The sequence below is a fragment of the Manacus vitellinus genome, unplaced genomic scaffold (assembly GCF_001715985.3).
Source record: "Manacus vitellinus isolate BGI_N305 unplaced genomic scaffold, ASM171598v3 scaffold_53_pilon, whole genome shotgun sequence".
Lineage (NCBI taxonomy): Eukaryota > Metazoa > Chordata > Aves > Passeriformes > Pipridae > Manacus > Manacus vitellinus.
The window spans coordinates 638,975-660,415 of NW_021940637.1; the positions used below are offsets into that span (position 1 = coordinate 638,975).

At 51.4% G+C, this 21,441-nt stretch overlaps 1 protein-coding gene across 1 annotated transcript in view; it reads left to right on the forward strand.

The window, feature by feature from the left end:
* The window catches only part of LINGO1 (leucine rich repeat and Ig domain containing 1), a 140,176-nt gene that overhangs the window by 77,777 nt on the left and 40,958 nt on the right, over positions 1–21,441 (forward strand). Inside the window, exon 4 of the mRNA XM_018081529.2 lies at positions 2,127–2,212. The gene's annotated coding sequence lies outside the window, so the exon portion shown is untranslated. The remainder of the gene's footprint in view (positions 1–2,126; positions 2,213–21,441) is intronic.

The window sequence follows — 21,441 nt, forward strand, 5'->3', positions numbered from 1 at the left end:
CTTCTCGTTTTATCTTCTCTGGGTGCTCTCCCCACGCACAGATGCCCCGTTCCCAGTTGACCCCTGGCCCAGGTGTCCCTGAGTGACTCTAGGTAAGGAATGCCTGTGGCAATGATGGAGGAGAGTGGTGCCAGAGCCCCCCACCAGGTCCTCTCCCAGATCTGCCCCCACCAGCAGCCTTTCAGTTTAAAAAGGGATTTGAAATCCTTGCTGTAGGTGGAAGACTGAAAAGCAGGTCCCAGCCCACAAGAAGTTTTCAGTGGGAGAGTTGTTTTCCTTCCTTGCTGAACAGATTTTGAGCCATTTAAATATGTTAAACTCATAAACATGTTTTTAGTCTTTTAAAAATACGTGATGTGTGGACGCAAAAAGTAAACCAAATAAGTAATTTCCCATTTTTCCAATGCTTTCTGCAGGCTCCTGAGCAATGTTAAGACTTCAGATGTCCTTTGAAGCACGATTGGGCAGGTTCTGTTCCCCAAAAGCAGAGGCATTGGTGTGCTCCTATTTTTGACACAGGTTTATTTTGGGTAGCTTTGGGGGTCACTGTAAGATTTGCTAATGTGTGAGTTAATAAGGGGGTGTAGTCAACAAAAGGAATATCCCCCCCAAAAAAACCCCAACGAACCATTAATTGGTGTTATAGATCCTGTCTCTGCAGGAGGGGTGGTCACTCCTTACCTGTGCCCTCTCTGTCCCATGTGTCTGCCAAGTCATCAGCTTCTCTGCTGCTGCTGTGGGGGTACCCTGTGATGGTGACAATTAGCCAAGGGCTGAGGCAGGGAGCATCTGGGTTTGAAGCCAATGAGTGCCAAGGGCACTCAACACCTCTGAAAATAAGATGCTTTTGCTTTTCTTGGGTTATTTTGGGTGGTAACTGCTTCAGGAAAGCTAGTGGGCAGACAAGAGGCTCCTGGCCAGTCCAAAGCTGTGTCCCTGTGCTAGGAAGGGCAGACAGAGTCCCATGTGGGACTGGAGCTCCTCCAGCAGTGGAGGAGCCTCCTGAGGCTCCTCTGTGCCCCTGGCTTGTGGATCTACTCAGGCTTCAGAGAAACTACTTTTTATTCTCAGAAAGGAGAAATACATCCCCCTGCTTTGACCTCATCTCCCGAAACAGCAAAAATTGTGATGGGAAATGGTTTCTGGCAGCAGAGGAGGTGACTGAGGGACACTTCTTTCTACACCTGGTGGGAGAGTTTGCAGCTGTGGTACCTGAACTCACCCCTTCCCAGCACGTCCCTTGGCTGTGGCAGCAGTGGGGAGGTGAGCCTGAGGTCAGGATGTGGTCAGTTTGGGCACTCTGGTGCTGGCAGCCCTTGGCTGGACCAGAGCTCCTGGCATCTCTCAAGGCCCAGCCTGTTGCCCCCAGGGAGTTGTGACAGTGCTTTGCTCTGGGCAGTGTTTTGGGCTGGCTCTGGCTGTAGCACAGCATCTCCAAATCCCAGAACATCTATGGGAGAACCCTCAAAACCTCTGGGTCTGTGGGATGCAGTGTCCCCCAGTCAGAGCCTCGTGCCTCATTGCTGGGGTCCTGAGCTGTGAGACCCTTTTGCAGCTCTGCATTTTGGTGATGTTTTGCACTTCCTGTCCTGTGTGAAGCATTTGGTTGGGATACAGGGATGCAGCCAGGGACTGAGCTGCCTGGGTAGACTTATGGAGGGCAGTGCAAGCCTGTGTTGGGCAGTGAGTGCTATCTGACCTCGTAGGCAGCCACAGCATGGTCTTAAAACAGTGTTTTTCCAAGGGGCTTTGCATGCATGTGCTTCTTGAGAGATCACTGCAAACAATTCCCAAGTGCTCTGGCCCAAATCTGTCCTGGTAGCTGTCAGCAGATCAATGCTCTACTAAGTACAGACCTGCTCTGTTTCCGTGGGAAAATGGCTCCGTTAAACAGTGCATTTTGGGCCTTTCAGCAGCAGGGCTATTGAATTTTGGTAGTTGTGTTTTTCTGTCTGTTGCAGCCTGATTTATAACTTTTAAATATCAGCTCAGATGAAGATTAAGCTTGCCTGAGCTCAGTTTTGGGAGGGAGAGGGGAAAAGCATTCACAGCTTTTTAATTTCTCTCCTGCTCATCTCTCAAATGCCAGGTTTAAAGCCCTGATTTTGCTATCATTTCCCCTACAGTGCATGAGTGGAAAGCAGAGGAGAGGCCAAAGCCCAGTGTGCCCCTGGCATCCGATCCCCCAGCATCCTGCCTTCATCTGACCCAGGTAGGTGGCACACAAGCTTGGTGTGCTGGTGTATTACTGGGCATGACACTCACATGCCTCTGTCATGCTGAATCCAGGACTGGACTGGATTCATTGGCATGTGGTAAATATGCCTTTTCCCTCCCCCTTAGTCCAGAGTTGCTTCCCAGCCCTCCTGGGAGTAAGGCAATGCTGCTTTCAGCTAGTATCTGGGGCAAGCAAGAAATGTTCAATCCATCATGCCCGTACAGGGCAGTGTATTACTGGGGGGAGAGGTATCTAAAATTATTGTTTGAATGGTGGCACTTTTGAGAAAGGGTTTTGTGATGGGATCATCTGGCTCTGCTTAGGTGGGTTTACTCCAACTCGTGTTACATCAACGAGGGGCAAACACTGCCCTCATGGAGTGATCCAGCATGGACAGCCAGATGCTCCTTGGGGATGCTGGGCAGGAGTGGTTTCATCTTCCAGGAGAGGGCAGGACAGAGGATCCCCGAAAAGTGATGTTTTTGGAGATGTCTCTGTTACTGTTGCACAGCTCCTGCATGCTCTCCACTGACTCAGCCTCTTCCCAGTGCTCTTGCCGGGACAGTTAAAAGAGACAGGAGCAGGTTTTGGCTTGTGCTGTACAACCACATCCTCACCTGAAATCTGGGAGCTTGATGCAGGTGACATGTGAGACAGCAAACATCAGAGCTGACTGGGTTGAGGCAATTTCCCAGGGAGTCAGTCCTTGAGAGAGAATTGAAAGGATCTCTCAGTGAAGAGCAGAATTTGGTTTCCTAATAAAAAAAAAAAAAATTAGGATGATTCAAGCATCTCGAGCACAAGTCGTATGAGGAGAGGCTGAGGGAGCTGGGGTTGTCCAGCCTGGAGAAGAGGAGGCTCAGGGGAGACCTCACTCTCTACAACTCCCTGACAGGAGGCTGTAGCCAGGTGAGGGTTGGTCTCCTCTCCCAGGAACCAGCAGTAGGACAAGAGGGCACAGTCTTAAGCTGTGCCAGAGGAGGTTTAGGTTGGACATTAGGAAGAAATTTTTTACAGAGAGAGTGATCAGACATTGGAATGGACTGCCCAGGGAGGAGATGGATTCATCCTCCCTGGAGATGTTTAAGGTGAGACTGGATGTGGCATCAGTGCCATGGGCTGGGAACCATGGCAGGGTTAGATCAAGGGTTGGACTTGATGATCTCAGAGGTCTTTTCCAACCTGGTTGATTCTGTGATTCTATATGATGGAGCTGGTGGAGGAATTGCTGAAACTGGATCCTGTCCAAGGTGGTAGGAGATGAAGGAGTGTGCTGGGATCTCTGCTTGGCAGGAGTGGTGCCACTGGGACCAACCCTTCTACCTGGGGAGGAGAGTGTGGGGGCTCACTTGGGACTGCCCAGAGGCAGTGTCCCAAACCTGGTTCAGAGAAAAGGGAATCAAAACAGTGAGGCAGAAGTGTCTTTCACACTCAGATACATTATTTCCCTTTTATATTGTGTTCTTTGCTCAAAGCAAAGAGCAGATTGCATAGGCTCAACCTGATGCATGCAAAAAAAGGGACCTGTCCTTACCTTGCCTCCCGTTCCTACATGAGAGGAGCCTGTGGGGAGGCATTTCCAGCCTCGCAGAGAGGTATTTCTAGCTTCTTGTTGCTGTTTCCCATTTTATAATAAGCAGGAATGAGCCCAGACACCCGTCTCTCCCTGCTCCCACAGGTGCTCTGTGTGGATTGGACTCTGGGAAAAGCTGTGTGCGAAGGATGCTTGGTCAGAGGAGCTCCCACTGTGCCAGGGCTGACAGAGCAAGTGGAGAGACCATGGAAATAGCAGTTTTCTGTCAAAACACCTTTTCAACAGCAAGCCCTGAAGAGCGTTTATTCTTAGCGATCTTTTATTAAACCAAAATTCTGCTGGGAAATGATCCTGCTGGTTAAAGTCCTCCCTGAAAATACAAGTACTGAGAGCCATCTGGTCCCTATTTGGATTCGTGCATTTTCTTCCAGAGTGCTATTTGCAAAAACTGAAGATTTTTCCTAAGAGCGGTATTTGGAAAATGAGGTGGTTTTGTTTTTTTCTTCTGCTTTTTCCTTTGAGAAAAGGAGAAGTTATTTCCTAGGGAATTTGGGATAATGGAGTAGTGTAAAGTAAGATATGCAGGTATCTCCAGAAATGCCAAGGCAGTGGAAAGAATTCCAAAGTTTATTTAGAAGGCCAGCACACGAGGAACTTACAAATACCTCAAAGTGCTCAATGAAGCACCAGGCCCCAGGGAGAAAAGGCAGGTTCCCACCCTCTCCAGGGCCTCTTTATATCCTCTCTGTTTCTCCCCTGCCTTCCCAAGGCTCTGTACAGGTCTTGGAGGGAAGCATGATGTGGTGCTGGGAGCAGGGATCTCAGCCTGAGCATCCAGTAGGCACATAAGCCCTCTCCCCAAGGAGCCTGCAAACCTTGGGGCTGGATGATGTGGTCAGAGGCTTTATTTAGTTCTGAAGCAGGGCTGAGCCTGAGTGGATTTTTAATGCATGAATTTTCAGTGTTTAAACTAGGCAGGTCTTTGAACTGCTGTGGTTTCTGAGGGATGTTTCTCTTCCTCTCTGAATGCGTGTGCCATAAGCTCTCCACAAAAATCTTCCCTGCCCTATCCAGCGTTGTTAGCTCTAGTGATGTGGACAGAAACTTGCAGAAGGGTTTCCACTAAGACCCTGTGCAGTGTCTTGGATTTTCACTATTGAAAAGCCAGTTTTCAGCATCAAGGTTACTTCAAAAGGCTGGTATTCCCAGGAGGGGAGGTCACCCCCCAGGAGGGGTGTCACCAGTGTTGGGGCCAGGAAAGGTGTGAGGGACAGTGGGGACTCCAGGGCCACTCTTGTCTTCAGCTGGCCCAAATGCTGTGGTTAAACAGGGTGGGTGGAAGAGCTGAGAAAGAACCAGGCTGGAGGAAGGAATGTCACAGAGGGAGAGGTGTCTGTGGCCTCCTTTAGAAGGCTGGTTTCTTCACCTCAGCATTGCCAAGTAAAAGCCTTGAATTTCTATTCCATGCCTTACCTGGTTTCTACCTGGCTCTCTGGATTGAACCAGATTTCTTTCCAAACATCTCACTCTGAGGGCTGACAAAACTATTAAGAGATTTTTAGTTTTAAAAATATTAATTGTTAAAAATATTAGTTGTGCAAATGACTACCAAGCCAGGCAGGGAGCCAGGCTGTGCCACCCAAGGGTGGCACCACGAGTGCATCTGCTGGCCTGTGGGGCAAACCTAGAAGCCACCAGCATGGTCCAGCAGCTCTGCAGAGCCAAGTGGTGGGATCTCATGAGGGGTGCCTTGATGTTCTAGGTCTTTCAGTACCTGTGAGCTTTGGTGGGGGCCATCAGGGACTATTTGTCACAGGAACCTGGGCACTGTGTTAGCGAGACGGGGAGGCTTTTGAGATTTTCTAGCAGTTGAGCCAGCTCTTCCCCATCTCAGGATGGGAGATTGTACCATGCACAGACAGCTTTGGGATGTCACATCAATGTTAACAACAGGGAAGAAGGGAGAGCAGAGGCTGGGCGTGTGTGGCAGTTTGTTTCTTTAGGTTTATGCACTGATACTTTCTGCTTAATTGCACCCTGACATGCACCAAGGGGCAGGGAGGGGCTTTAAAAAAAGCTTTTTTTTTTAAAAATTACGGTCCATGAAATACTCAGGATGGGCTGACTGCTTTTTTAAAAACTGTTATAATTATTCCTGCAAGGTTTCCAGTTCTCCTGGTCTCAATGCACTTGGATAGAGGCAGCAGGAGTGTTTGTCCTGCTTAGCACAGAGGGGTTGGGAGGTGATCCCTGCATTGATGCTTGGAGATGGGTGAGTTGGGAGTCAGAGGGCTGGCTTATTCCCATGAATGGGAACTAGTGGTGGACTGAGGGCTTGGAAGGGAATGGAGGCAATTTAATGATGATTAGGGTGACTCAGAACAATAAAAATGTCCCTGGTGCACCCCACAGCTCCCTCCTGACTGTGTCCTGCCTCCCATGGCTGTGGGGAATCCAGTGGTGGGTCAGGGCCATGGGAAGCCCATGTCTTGCCTGTAGAGAGGGGCTGCCCCAGGAAGTCTCTCCCAAGGCTGTTAGGCACAATCCAAAATTAGCATCTCATCCACTCGCTCTTAGCTCTGTTAGCTCTGCGAGGCTAATAGGGCTTAATAAATAGGCCTCTTGTCACCAAAATCAGCAAGGCTGACTCAGAACAGGCAGAGGGAGCAGACTTGCTGATGGAGGCAATGTTGATCTTGTAAGTGCTCACCCTGCCACAGCAGGCCCGTGGGACTTGCCCAGGAATCCCTGTCAGAGCCTGTGAGGGGTCCTTGGTTCCCATCTCGGTGGGTAAACCACCAGGTGAGGAGGATGAAGGCGTGAGCATCGAACCCAGCCAAACTGTGGAGCGTTCCCGGTGCTGTGCTGTGTTCCACAATTAATCACTTCCACCCACACTACACCTTTCCCCTCCCCTAGATCCTCCCTCGCCTGGTTCTGGAGTGGGGAATGGAGGCAGCTCCAGTTTTATGAATCAATCAAAGACAATGCCTGCTTTGGAGAGCTGCTGATTTAGAGAGCCCTTTGCAAGCCTGTGTGCAGTATGATTTCTTATCGTAGCACAGCTCTGGATGAGCCTGCCAAGAGGAGCTGTTCCAGCTCCTGGCCACATCCTGGGGAGATGGCCTGAGTGGTCCTTTCATCTGCAAATAAAACAAACAGGAACAAAGAAGGCAATAATATTGACTTTCATTATTGATATTTCCATTTATCTCAGTAATAATTAGTATTTCTGTAGCTGGAAGGGTATAGCTCATAATCTCAGTGTTTCAGGGGAGCCTATTAATGTCATCACCAAAACCAACCAGGCATAAAGGGCTGGACAAGTGCCAAGGAGGGTGAGTGGGGTGGAGGGATGCGAATGGGGCAGGGCTGAACCTGGAGGAGAGGCAAGAGGCTGTGAAGGGGGTGCACGGATACTGCAGGGAGCAGTGGGGCAGCAGAGCTGGGGAAGGGAGAGCTGTGGTGGGGTGGGAGAGCTGTATGAGCTTGGTAATGGGAGCTGGGGCTCTTGGGTCCACCATCAGCCAGCCCCTTGCTGCATCCTCCGGCACAGCTGGAGCACATCCTGCTTGTCAGTGTCTGGGAGGGAAGGGCAAGACTGGCACTTCGTGCAAGTGGCCTCTAGGGGTGGACGATGCACTGAGATGCAGTCCCAGCGCCTTCCCCGCGGCCTCCAAGCTGTGGCAGCAACCCCTCCATGTCACCAGCACACCAAGATATGTGGGAAAGCAGGGCAGGTTCTTGAGTCTGTCCCTGCCTGCCCCAGGGCACCCGTGCCGTTTATGTACGAGCTTCCCACAGCACCCAGCCTTGTTGTTTGCTGGCTCTTAATTAGTCATTCCCCCTTCTCTTTTAAACCCCCTCGAGATGCTCTCTGCAGGTGCCTTGTGCCTGGCCTGGATCTCCTCTGGGATCCCGGAGGAGGTGGGGCAGAGGTTTCAGCACTGGTGCTGCTGCTCTCCTGTGTGAAAGCTCTGACGTGCAATTTCTCTGTGAATTATCCTGGGTCAGTCTGCAGGTCCGTTTCCTGCATCTGTGTTTTCAATTGTTCCTATTAAGTGTGCATCCAGACCACTCCTGTGAGGGATGGTTTCCAGTGTGCAGCATCCCGAGCATTATCAATTCCACAGGAACCGCTGTCACAGCAGCTGCAGGGACACGCGAGCAGAAAATGCAAATGCAGGGCAGTGTTTTTATTAGGATTTAAATGAGTTTAAGACTGTTCAGAATTACAATGTGATTTGAGCCAGAAGGGGCTTATAAAACTGGTATGAGTTCATATATTATACAGTAAATGTGCCAAAGCCCATGGCTCCTGCTGAGCACTGTCCTCACTGAGGTGGGGAGAGGACCAGACAGCTGTCGGGGCTCAGCCCTGTTGCCCCAGCATGTCCCCATGGGGGAAGGCTGTTTGGGGTGGAAGGAGGGCTGGAGTCATGGAGGTGGTTATGCAGGAAAGCTGGTCCCTCTTAACAAACCTGAGCCTGTGGTGCAGTACAGGCTGGCAGGTGTAGTCTCTGGCTGAAGCATAGTGGTGCAGGGGGGGCTTGTGGATGTGTTCTGGGGCAGGGTTGAACTGCTTCATCCATTCATCCTCCCTACATAGCTCCAATGTGTGAAAGTGGCAGGGATGCTCCAGCACTGGGGGATGCTGCTCTCCAGAGAAGCAGCGTGGCTGCACCTTCTTTCTGCCTGTGTAGTGAACCATGGCTTCTCTGAGTGCTGGTGGAGCACGTGGTGACCCTTCCTTGGGCCAGACCCCACTCCAGGTTTCTGGGAGCAGCAAGCTTTCTCTAGTTGGTCTAGGATGTGCCAGCCACAGCTTGCACCTCCCTGGAGACCTCACAGCATCTGGATCACCTGCTGGTTGTACAGGCATCACTCATAAGGGCTTTAATGGCCATTAATGTAGTCTCTGGCAGTGCAGGGCTCGGTGTGGAGATGGGTGATGTGACAGAGCTGTCCCTGTGCACACAGGGATCCTGGGTCTGTGACACCTGGAAACCACCGTGGTGGGGGTGATGGATTTCTCATCTGCTTTCTCAGATGGAACAGGAATGAAAGGGAAGTTTGAGCTATTGGCTTGGGATGTTCGTGCTTCGCCTCGTTTCGGCACTGTGCTTTTGATCTCTGAAGGATACAGCTGAATATTTGAATGAGAAATACGTGGCTGTGCTGAAATCCTAGACAAGATGCCGTTTGTGCCTCCCTGCCTGTTTATTTGCGTAAGAGAGTGTTTTGCTGGAGAAACACGCGAAGGAGCTCGAGGGAGAGGAGGGAAGGTGGAGGTGAGAGCGCTGGGGAGCTCGCGCTACAATTTCAGGACGCTTAAGAGACTCTTACCGTCGGTGGCGAGACAGCGACGTCGGAGGCAGCTCAGGCAATTGTCTGAGATAAATTGCTTCGTTTGATAGGTTTGTTGGTACCGCACTGGTTAAGTTCGTGGGTTATATATTTATTGCTATATACGAAGCGCAAGAGAATTCCAGAAATACGTACAATACACATCTCTGGATCCATAGTTATCTCCCATAAATGACCTTGCAGGCGTGAAATATTGTCACCCGCCCGCCTGGTGCTTCTGAGCAGCTGGATGTTTGCTCTGTAGGTCTGGGGAGTGAGAGCGCCAGGCCACCTTTTGGGGTCCTCCCACTGGGGAGCAGGGCTGGCATCGTTTGCCACAGGAGGGAGCATTCCCCTCATTCCCAAAAAGAAAGGTTTCACTCGCTTCAGGAGGCGCTGAGGGAAGAGCCTGTGACAGGTAACATGCTACTTAAAGCTGCTTTCCCCAGAGAGGGAAAATTGCTACTGGTGCCAGCGAGAGAGGTGAAAGTGGAGTGTGACGGGAGCAGCTCTGCTGCTTTGCCCTACTTGGAGGAGAGACAGCGAGGCAGGATGCGAAGGCACTCTGATAAAAAGACCCACTGGTGGCATTTGGATGGTGCTGGAGAGGCTCAGCTCTCCTCTCTGCAAAGAGCCCAGGCTTTGGCCCTGCTGTGCCATCCCCATGGTGTGGATGCAGGATTAGGGCAGCCAGGACTGGGAGATGTGCGCTGCATCCAGCAGCCCAGATCAAAGGGACCTTGGCCTGCGACTTCCACCAGAACACCCTTAATGCCCAGCCCTGGAGTGGGGAGATTTGCTCAAGGGACTCATTTCCTTGCCTGAATGTAGAAAAAACTGTGTCAACTTGACATTCGGGGAAACTTTATTTAATACCTTTTTATTCGTTTAACAGTTTAGTTAATTGCAACGGTTTTTTGTTATTTTTACATACTTATTTTTAATTCATTCCAACTTTGCCCTTATATACTCTTTGTTCTTTAAAGCTGTTTCGTTATGGGTATTTATTGCCTGTGCTGGTTCTCTGGGTGGGTGGGGAATGGAGGAGGGGTACCCCAGCTGTGCCCATGTGCCAAAGCTCTGGTGACACCAGCCGGTCTCAGCAGATCAAGACAAGATATAGAATTGTTTAGGCTGGAAAATACCTCTAAGATCATTGAGTCCAACCACTAACCCAGCACTGCCAAGCCCACCACTAAACCATGTCCCCAAGTGCCACATCTACATGTCTTTTAAGTAGTTCCAGGCACGGTGACTCCACCAATTCCCTGGGCAGACTGACAACCCTTTCGCTCAAGAAATTTCCCCTAATTTCCAATCTAAACATCCCCTGGTACAACTTTACTCTTGTCCTATCAACCCCCACCTGTCCATAATGTCCTGTCAGGTAGTTGTAGAGAGAATAAGGTCCCCCCTGAGCCTCCTTTCAGGCTGAATTCCCCCTGCTTTGCCAGCTGCTCCTCATCAGACACGTGCTCCAGACCCTCCCCCAGTTCTGCTGCCCTTTTCTGAACATGTTCCAGCACCTCAATGTCTTTCTTGTAGTGAGGGGCCCAAAACTGGACCCAGGGTTCTAGGTGTGGCCTCACCAGTGCCCAGTGCAGGGGCACAGTCATTGTCCTGATCTTGCTGGCCACGCTATTGCAGAATCTGCTTCTTGTTCTGGTGGCTCTTGTTGAGAAAAGTGCACCTTCACCAGCACAGGGAGAATTTGCAGACTTCTCTCTGTTCTGATGAATTGTTTGTTTGAAAAACACCCCAAAAAAGGAAAACATCCCAGGGTTTCATTGTGCTGTTTTCTCTATGAAGTAATTGCTACTTACCTTTAGAAAGAAAACTCTGGTAGGAAAGTTTTTATTTTAAAGAACCGGGTAAATCCTTGGAAACGTCCAGGTGTAAAGTGAAATGTCGTTGTGCTTGTCTATGTTTTAGATTCATCAACATTTAACAGAAAATGTTTTCTTCTCTTAAGCTAATTCTCACTGAATTGTCAAAAATATGAAAAAATAATAATTGCACTAGTGGTAAGTGCTTTCACAGCCTTGGCTTTTACCACAGCTAATTGTGCTCTTCCATTCCTCCTGTTCTGTGTCTTGGCTGTCTTCTCTTCACTCAGACCTTTCCCCAGGCACGGTGGGTCACTACACAGCCTGCCATATGTGACCTCCTTGGATCCAAACTCACAGCAGCCCTGGCCCTTTTATTTACTTAAGTCACCAAGTCTTGCTGGAGCTGCCTGTGCCTGGTATTATCCAGGTAGATGAGCTTGAGTTTAAGCTCCCTTTTGTGTTGGGGAGCCCTGTGGCATTGATAACCCACAGCCTTTAGCACTGGCCAGCTGAGCACCAGATCCAAGCCATGCTATCAGGCTTCTTGTCATGTTCCTGAGCAGGGCACACTCTGCTTGTCTCCCTGTGGGGTGTCATCCCACTGCCCAACCGGATGCTTTTAGGGCTGGGAGCAGTTTGCAATCCCTGTGCAATCTCAGCTTGCCCTCTACATGAGCACCAGCAAGGAGCAGAGCTGGGCAAAGATGTCAAGAAGCTGTTACAGCGTGTGTGGGAGCTTATATAAAAGGATCCATTTTCATTCTCCTGCCTGTCTGCTTCAGTCAAAATACAATGCCGCAGCTAAGGACGTGTTGTGTCACAGCTGACCACAGAGAGCTAATGCATGGCTGCTGTGGTTGGTGCTACATCTCCCTGCACCACAGCTGTCCTGAGCCCCCACCGCAGCCCCCAGCGCTGCCTTCAGCCCCGGCCCCTGGGAGCCCGCAGCTCGCCCTGCTGTGAATCATGGCTCCTGCTGAATTGTAGCTCCCAGGAGTGCAAACCACAGTCCTGCTAGGCTCGTCTCACAGCCAGAGGAACAGCTCTCTCTGGTGCTCTGCCTTCCCAGCTTGAGCAGGAGCAGCCCCGGGAGCTCGCTGCAGCCTACGGTGGGAGCCCGGGGAGCAGCACTCAGTCATGTCAGTAATCTCTTTCTGTTCAGTGACATGTGTGTACACATGGACACACACGTACCAGAGTGCCCTTGAGGTGTCTGGCAGCTGGTATCTTCATCTTCATTATTTAGAGGCTGTGAAGAGCATCTCTTTGCCTGTCACTATGTGGGCATGTTGCAGGGCCACTGGGGATGACTGGGTGGCTGGGTGTGGCAGGGACCTGGAGATAAGGGCAGAGGGGACAGTGGATGTTTGTGTGCTCAGACCACCTTAGTCAGGGCAGGATGACAGCAGTGGAGCCAAACCTGTGCTGTGAGCCCTTAGAGATGTGGTAGGGGGAGGTGAGCAGTGTGTAGGGACCTGTGTTTCCTTTCCTGTTTTCCAGCATACCTTCACCCATTTTTTGTCAGGGCTTATCTCACCTGGACCCCATCCAGTTGAGCTGGACCCTTCATCCTGGGGATACTTGGCTTTTCTCTGCCACTGTGCTGGGTAGCAGACATACTCTGCCCATCTGCTTGGACTTGGCAGAGGTTCACAGATATTTTGGACAAGCCTTTGCTATCATATTTCCCCCCTTCTCCCTTAAAAATCTGTTGCACCTCCTCTGGAAACTTCTGCTGAGGCTGTGCTGTTGAGAGCTCTGGAGAGCAGTGGTTGCCCTGACTTACAGCAGCTTTTCTAGGAGGTGGATGTGTACAGCTCTGCCCTCCAGCAGCACTGCTCCATGATCAGGCACTGTGAGGGATCATCCTCTGGCCAAGGCACCACGTCTTTGTTCTCTGTCTGCAAATTACTCCTTACTGAGGGCTTGGCTCCATGAGCAGAGCCTGGTACAGGAGCAGGCAATATGAATCACCAAAACCTCAATGCACTGAGCAATTTTCATCAGAGGTTTTCACACCTTGCCTTTCCTCTTTCTCCCATTCCTCTCATTTCTCCTTGGTTAGGAAGACATGGAGGCAGGTCTCCTGAGCTTTGCTGGTGAGCTTGCCACCACCCCTCGCCTCTCACTGGTGCGGGCAGAGCAGCTGATGGGGCTGTAGGACTGCAGTGGCAGTGGAGCTGCAAAACTCTTCCCAGTGCTGGCTAGACCGAGGCAGAGGGCACCAGTCATCTCCCACCCCATCCCCCGAAATGTCACTTGCTTTTAAATGCACTGGTAGTTTAAAATAAGAATAACCTGCTCCGGGGCTTCTTAAACCGTGGAATTAAATATGGTTCTGGTCTCTAGGCAGAGTCTGACTCTTCAATTCTAAATCTGCTCAGCCAAGCGAAATATTGCAGGGGGGAAAGAAATCAATATTTCTTAGGCCCAGCACGGAGAGGAAGCTGTCTGTGTGTGGCTGCAGGCGTGCAAGTGCACACATGGGCACATGAGGCTGGGGTGGGAGGGTGCAAGAGGAATACCACAGAGAGACAAGGTGGGGAGGAGGACACAGTGCTTGCGGTGCCAGAGCTGTATGTGCTGCTTCAGGAGAGGTGTGGGGGTGAGTCCATCCCACTCAGGTGTGTGACACCATGGTTCTCTCCATGGGGTTCCCAGCACAGTCTTTTAGAGAAGGAAACACAGTTTTTTCGGTTTCAAGACGTGTAATTTAGTGGCCAGCAAGAGCCTGTGAGCTTGTTGCAGAGCAGGTGATCTGTGGCTGTCCTGGTTTCTGGTACCTGGTATGTGAAGCTGAGCTGTGCAGGAGATGGGAATAATCGGGGATTCTAGCTGAGTGAATGACTTTTCCCATGACCCACAGACTCCATCATTTGGAGGATGGCAGTGGTTCAGATAATGGATGGTGTGCTTTTGCTATTTACTCCGAGGACTGATCTGGATGCACCACGTGCAGCACTGTGTGGCCCGTGGCAGCATACCCTGGGCATGGCTGTCCTTATCCACAGTCTTTCTCTTGCCCAGAGGACACAGGACACATGGGGAATGGCCCCTGGTATCTGGTCTGGGAGCATTGCTGAAGGTTCCCATCCTTCCCTGCAGAAGGGATGTGCTATAGCTAGGGGTTGTAGTTCAGGGGCAGGTGAAGATGCTTTTGCCAGGTCTAAGTTCTCCAGGTAGTTTCTGTCCAACCCCTCTCCCTGCTGCCCCTGCCTTGCAGAGTCCCAGTGTTCTCCCTCTGTGCCACTGTGCCTCCTCTGTGGTGTGTGGTGCTGGGAGGAGGGAGCTGTGCCACTGTGCTGGGATCAGGGGCGGAGGAGGATCTCCATCTGCAGCGAGGAGGACAAATGTTACTGACCTGCTCTGGCATCTGACCAAACCACAGACACTCACCCCTCCCAAAAAGCCTCTCTGACAGCTTAATTTCTTAATTGCTGTCTGTGATCAGGATGTCAGCTCTGGCTCTCCTCCAAGACATGTCACTTCCAGCAGGCTGGTGCTCCCTACCACCTTGCTTGGTCACTATTTTCAACTTACCTGCATAGCTGGCTGAAGAATCTCCCATCTCCATGGAGGCCACCTCTGCTGCCCTGAGGGCATTTGGGCAAGTACTGAGGGAGTTCAAATTATCCAGAAGTGCCTGTTCAGGGCCCCAGCTCCAAGGCTGTCTTGTGTCTTGGCCAGAAAGCAAGGGTTGGAGCTGAATTGTGTGTTCTGGGGTCCCAGGTAGAGTCCAGCACAGCACCTGGAGGAGGTAAAGTCCTCAGATGCCTGGTGCTGGGCTCAGAATGGAGAACTGGAGAGCGTGGTGGGATGCCTGGGGGTGAGGGGATCTAAAGGAGAGCTGCCCTCTGTGGGGTCTGGCACTGGACTCACGGGAATTCCCAGTGGCTCCAGCTGTGCAGTGCTGTGAACATGTGCAGCAGGAGCTTACAAGCTGCAGCACAGTAAGGCTCTATATCTCAATAAACAGCACTCCAAGGCAGACCTGAAAATAAATATTTGAAGAGGAAATAGTAATCTGTCTTCTATTGTCTCTCCTTTCCTCTCTCTCTCTCTCTCTCTCTCTCTCTCTCTCTCTCTCTCCCCCCCCCTTTCTTGTCTTTTACATCTGACTGAACATGAGAATTTGTTGTTAAAGGGGGTTTGTTTTCATGTGGTTTTTTCCCCTCTGTTTTTTTCCCTTTCTCTACTCTCCTAAGGAGGAAACTACACCGTTAACAGCCCCCTGCAGCAGCACGGCTGTCTTCATGCTGAGCTTGTCCATGCCCAGGATGCTGGGTGCTTGTTTGTCTTTTCTCTGTGCTTAGTTTGTTTGCCGTGATAAAACACAAGTAGATGGCTTTTCCTTCTCCCAGGAACAGATATGATGGGATCAAGCTGCCTGAAGTCTGTAAATGTGGTTCAGCCCAACCCTGCAATAGGTTTCCTCGTTCTTTGCAGTGGTGCCATGAGGGATACTGTTTCTGGTCCCTGTTCTTAGTGGGAAAGGCAGCTGGCCTCGTGCCTTCCTGGAAAAAGGGGTAAGGTACTGCTAAGCTGTGAATAGATGTGAGGGTGGGGGCTTCTGGAACTGCCTGTACTCCAAGTCAGACAGAAGGTGGGCTACTGAGGCAGTGGATTTTCACACAGGAGTGGAAAAATCAACCTCTTGCCTGGCACCGGCTGCCAGCAGGTCACCAAAGAGAGGGTCACCCACACAGACATGGTGTGCCCCCCGTGTGTGGGGGAGCTGTCAGCAAGGCCCCCCATGGCCAAGAGCGGGTGAGAGTAGGGGTGTTGCATGCAGGAGTTGGTCGTGGGGCAGCAAATGCAGAGTCAGCCCACAGGCTGTGCGATCTCCCCCTCTGCATCTGGGGATCCGTGGGCTGGGAAGGGAGCATTGGCATCAGCTAGAGCCCTCCTCCAAGCGTGAAGGGAAGTGTTAGGAGAAATCAACTGTAAAAGAAGAGGTGAAGAGTGGTAGTGAGAAGGGAATAGGGAAGAGAAAGACTCCGAAGAGGAAATGGGACTGAAAAACGCAGAGGTGGTTTAAGGATATCTGAGACGTCACAGGCAAGGGAGATGGGGTGGGGAAGATGTAACTTTGGGAGAAGTCTTCTCAGACTGACTGAAAATGTTTGCTAAGCTTCTTGGCTATATTTAGCAGGCTCTGTGCCCTTTGGAGAGTTCTTCAGGCAGATGGCAGAGGAGAGGTTTGCCAAATGGTGGAAGCCGTGTCAGAAGGGGGTGCCCAGCACTTGGGCAAAGAAGTTTAATGTCAGCTTCACCCTTTCTGCAGCAAAGCCAAACAGTTCTCTTTGCTGCCCGATGGACAGGGCTGGCAGATGGCTAAATATTTGCTTGTAAATTAGCAGTGGGAAACAGGCAATGTAAAGCCCCAAACTGAAGAAACATGGGGCCAGATTGGACTCTTCCTCCTGCAGAGGATGGTCTCTGCAGAGCAGGGTTGGGTAGATCCATTACAGGGGCAGGAAAAGGAGATCTCAAAGTCAGTGAGCTCAGGCACTGTGCTGACATCTCTCACCTCTTCACTGGCATGGTCACAGGCCATTACTCAGGTGTGTGCAGCCTCTGGCAGTGTTTGCTTTAAACCAATATGCAGAAAAAAACAGCTTTTCTCTATAGGAAAAAAAAATGCTGCTTGTTCTGTATCTGTGCAGTATCTCACTGAATGGGATATGACTGGAATGAAATTTCCAGGCACTAATGCAATAGAAGTACTCATAATTTGTGTGTGTGCATGTGTGGGGATAGGCAGAGCACCAATCCCATGGCTCTGGGCAGCATTCCATGTGGTCCTGCGCTTCTTGAGCGTGAGCTCACCTCTGGAATGGCTTTGTGGCTCACTTGGGGTGTCTCTTCATCACACCTGAGCTGGGGCTCCATGCCAGTGGGGAATTAAAGCCTGAGACATGCCAAAAGAATTCTGTGGGGCAAGGACAGGGACCACAGGGATGTGCACAGAGACTCTTACCAAGGTAGTGCTAACCCTGCCTCGCACAAGTTCTTCCAAATCCTGGGGCTGCCCAACTCCCTGCTCTCTGCACACCTCCACTCCAGAGGCATAAGGTTATTTTAAAAACAAGCAAATATTAAAATATTGGCTTCCTTTTATTTGCTGCCTGGAGTTGGAGCCTGGTGTTTCGACATTCTCCAGCGTTGCTGCACAGGGGGGAGTGCTGGGCCTCTCTCCTTTCCCCTTGGTTTCTAATGAAAGCCAAGCTTCCTGTGTCTTAACGTGACTCCAGGGGCTGGGGCTTGGAGAAACTCTACCTCTGTAATGCTGGCAATAAAATCATAAGCTATGCTGCTGTAGAACTTTTATTGCTGTGGGGAGAGGAACAGTGAATCCTCCCTCTCTCCCTTCTCCCCTGTCCTGCAGCTCCCCAACTCTCACTATGCTTCTCCTCCAGGGCTCTGAGACTTTGTGCCAGGCAGCACAGAGCATGTCCCTTTTTGCTCTGCTCCTGCTCCCTTTGATCCCCTCCCCATCCTGCATCCCTGGAGCTGGTTTGCCACCACTCTGGCCCCCCCTGTGCCCCACTGGCAGGTCTGCCACTGCCTCCATTCTTTTCCTCAGGATTGCATGTGGCTGCTCAGCCGTGCACCACTCTGTTTGTGGCGTGATCCAAAGGAGAAAGAGCCGTAATAGCTCCCTGTGTGGTTAGGCCATCCGTGCATTTTGCATTTCATGGCGACTGGGAGCATCGTCTGCCTTCCCACACCATCCCTTACGTATTTATAGATCACAGCAGCATTATCCGTGTGGATGCAGATCGTGCATGACGGTTTTCTATAAATACAAATGCTCTGTAATTATCGTTAGAACTATTTAGCCCAATTCAAAGGTAGATTAAATAATGAATGTGTGTGTGATATGCCTGTCGACATCAACAAATGGAAAGAGACATCTCTGGATGCATATCTTGGAGGTTTCCCTGGTGAAGGAGTTGGGGGAGGAGAGCGGGGAAGGAGCTGAGCTGTGTTGCTTCAAGTGCCTCTGTCTCAGGGGTTCAGGCAGTGTGGTGGGGACTGACAGGCACACTCAGCTCCATGGTGGGATCTTGGGATCTGTGAGACACCATGCCAAGGAACAGACAAGGAGGACTGGCACATGCAGAAGCCACTGGTATTTTCAGCTACCCATAGCCGTGCATCTTTTCCTTCCACTGGCACTGCTCTCAGGAGCAGTGGGAGGTAATTTCAGCCTAGACTGCTGATGGAGAGCCATGGAAGGCATGGGATAAGGCTGCCCAAAGCCTCTGACCCCTTGTTTCCTATGGTACTTGATTCCTTCTGAGGCCATGCATGCCCTGGCATGCTTCCCTTCCTGCTGGTCTCACCCTGGCCACAGCAGAGCCCTTTGGGGACCCTGGCTCTCTCTCCTGTTTCAGCTGTACTCCTGCCCCTGCCATCCTTCAGGAAAAGGAAGTGGGGAGCTTTAGAACATGAGGCTGGGAACAGTCCCCTGGGCAGTTCTTGCTGAGGATGGATGTGGCTTTATTAACATCCCCAAGTGTTGCAGCAGAGCAGGACTGACCTCCTTGGGAAGAGCAGTAGCACTGGCATTTCAAGGAGAGGATGGATGGATGGGAACCCCTAAACACTGTGTGTGCCCAGGGCAGGGAGTTTGCAAAGCTGATGGGAGGACGAGGTAGAGCCACCACTGCCTTTAGTACAGGAACTTGTCTCTCTCTGCTTTTTCCCTCTCCCAGGTGCAGTGAAGCCTCGACTCACAGGTCACAGCCCCATTAGCTCCTGTGTGGCTGTAGTGGATCTCAGCCCTTCCCTGGTTCCCTGTCACACTGTGGGCTGCTCCCCTACCCTGGGGGCAGCAGCATCAGGAGCATCAAGGGAAGCAGGGCTGGGAGAAAGGGCTCCATCACAGTAACTAATAACTGTGTGCTGACAAATTGAATTATACCTTTTCCAGTTGCCTGCACTATTGATCAGAGAAAAGGTTTGTATTTTTGTTAGGCTTTTTTTTTTTTTTCCTTCTTTTTCCTTTTAAGTTACAGTTGCAATGTCCTGGGGGCTTATAATGAACTAAATAAGGTCAGGTTAGCAGAAGAATCAAATATGCTCTGGCAGCAGAAGCGTGGGCTTTTCCTGGTGACTGAGTGGAGGGGAAAGCAGCAGTAGCTCCTGCTCCTCCATGCCCTAGTGCATGGGAGTGTCCTGCCACAGTCTCCTGCTTCCTGGAGGGCTGCTTGGAAAAAGGGGGATGCAGGTGGGCTGTGCAAGTGTGACTGTGCTTGGCCTGATCCTGAGCAGTGTGGCAGGAGCTGGAGGGGGGAACCGAGACCCACGGGGTTTATCTGTCACCTGCCCCAGCTTGTGCCAAACTGCACTGCCTGGGCAGATTGATTGGCCCCTGCCCTGCCTGGGAGGCTGCCAAGGCAGGCAGGAGATTCACAGTGGGGTGCAAGGAGCCGGGATGTGGCCAGGCACAGCACTTGCCTGGTAGCTCTCTGTGGGGTCCCTGCCTGGGGAAGCTGTGGTGTTTGGTTCTTTGCTCCCGTGCCGAGATCCTGCTGTGAACTCAATTAAAGCTGTGTTGGGGAAAGAGGGAATAAATTACCCAGATGAAAAGGATGAGTAAAAAAGCCATGTGCAGAGAAATGCCAGCCCACCTTTGCAAGGCTTTATTGAACTCGGACACGTGTCGCCTTGGCAGCAGAAGCTTCAAGGATAGGGGAGCATTCCTGGTGTCCCCCTTGATGTCCCTACTCCTGGGCTGGGACTGGAGCAAGACCAGGCTGTTGCAGGAGAAGCAGAGGTGATCTATCAGTGCCAGGGCAGAGGCGAGGCTGGAAGCTGTGCTCAGGTGAAGATTTGCAGAGGCAGCAGGGTCTGCCTGAGAGGGGAGGGCAGCTGCAGGTCCGGCAAGTGGCTCCAGCAGCTTGTGTGTCCCATTCTCTGTTTAACCTGCTGCTCCCAAAGGGGAATCCAAGGGATGTGTGATGCCATGGCCAGCTCCACAGCCGTGGGGCGGTGCTCAGGCTTGGCCTCACGCCACCTCTCAGTGAGCAGCAGAAGCAGGGACATTCACGTCTTGTTTTTCTGTAACTCTGTTTACTGAGACCTTGATTGAAATCCTGGCTGCCCTGGGGTGGATCTGGATGCTCTCCAGAGCTGTCTGTGTCCTGGCAGAGCTGCCGCACTCCACACGGCAGGTTTTCCCACTTTGCACAAAAATCCTGTCCCTGGTGACCCGGGAGCCCCAGGCTTTGCAAGAGAAGGCTCTGCCAGGGCCAGTTCCCAGCCTGCCCTGTGTCCCCCTGCTGTACTGGAGCTCACTTCCCTTCTGGACTTCACAGTACAAAATTCACCGATTACAGGCAACGACCAACAAGCTGTGACCACTTGTCTTAGAGTATTGGGTCTTGGTGGGAAAAGAGATCTGAATCCCATCCTGCTCAGTGTCCCCCAGAACCTGCCAAGGTGTGACCAGCAGCTGGGGACAGTCTGGGCACAGACCTGATGTCTCTGCTCTTAATTGCAACCTTCGTCCTCCCACACTGCCCTGCTTGAGAGTCCAGCCACATCAGGTACCAGATTAACATTCTTGGCACAGTGTAACTCCATCACCATTTCTATTAAACTCATTTGCTATCTAAAGGAATTAATTTTCCACTTTGTTTGCCCGTGAGGAAGAAAAAAGAAAAAGCCCTCTGAGCTAAGGCCTCAGTGGTTGAGGAGGGGGAGTGGAGTTGGGTACCAGCATCCCCTCCTTCAGCTAGGAGGAGGGACAGCATTCCCACCATCCATGCAAGATGATGCCCCATCTTTATGTTTCCACCATGCTCTTGGAAGGAGGAGCTGCCCATTGCTAGCACCAAGGCTAGTGCTTGCTTTCTGAAGCAAATGACACTGTTTCACCCTAGGATGAGTCTTTGAAAAATCAAATTGTCCCCTTTTCACTAGGGATATCCCTGGACTTCAGGAAGTTTGACCACCTTCCAAAAATCAGGTTTCATTGGAGTCTACAGCAAGCTCAGGAAAGGCAGAGCCAAGCTGGCTTCTCTCTGCCTGCTCCCCCATCTCCTTTGTGTGTCCTGTCCTTCAGTCAGTCACTTTGCAACAGGCTCAGGAGCTGGATTCCTTCCCCTGCCTAGGGTTTGGGGCCTGTCTGTGTGTTTGGGCACACGAGGGAGGAGGAAAACAAGGGTATGGGGGTGCCAGAGGGAGAAATGTGTGTGTAGCATGTGAGCTACATTACTTAGGTTTGTGCATCCCCTCTGGGAACTGTGGGGCTCCTGCTGAGAGCCCCCCCATAGATTATCACCTCCACTATGGGTCCCTCCTGCCTGGAAAAAGGAGGGAAATGCTCTGTAGCCCTCTGTGCCACTGCTTTCAAGGTCGGAGGCTGCTGGTAGTTGATCTACAGCCTTGCTGTAAATCTGATGCCGAGGGGAACATTCCCTGCTGCCTCTCAACAGCAGCATCCATCCTGCATGGCTCGGCCAGCAAGGCAAGGGAGGCTTTAATCACCCCCTGCCTCTGCC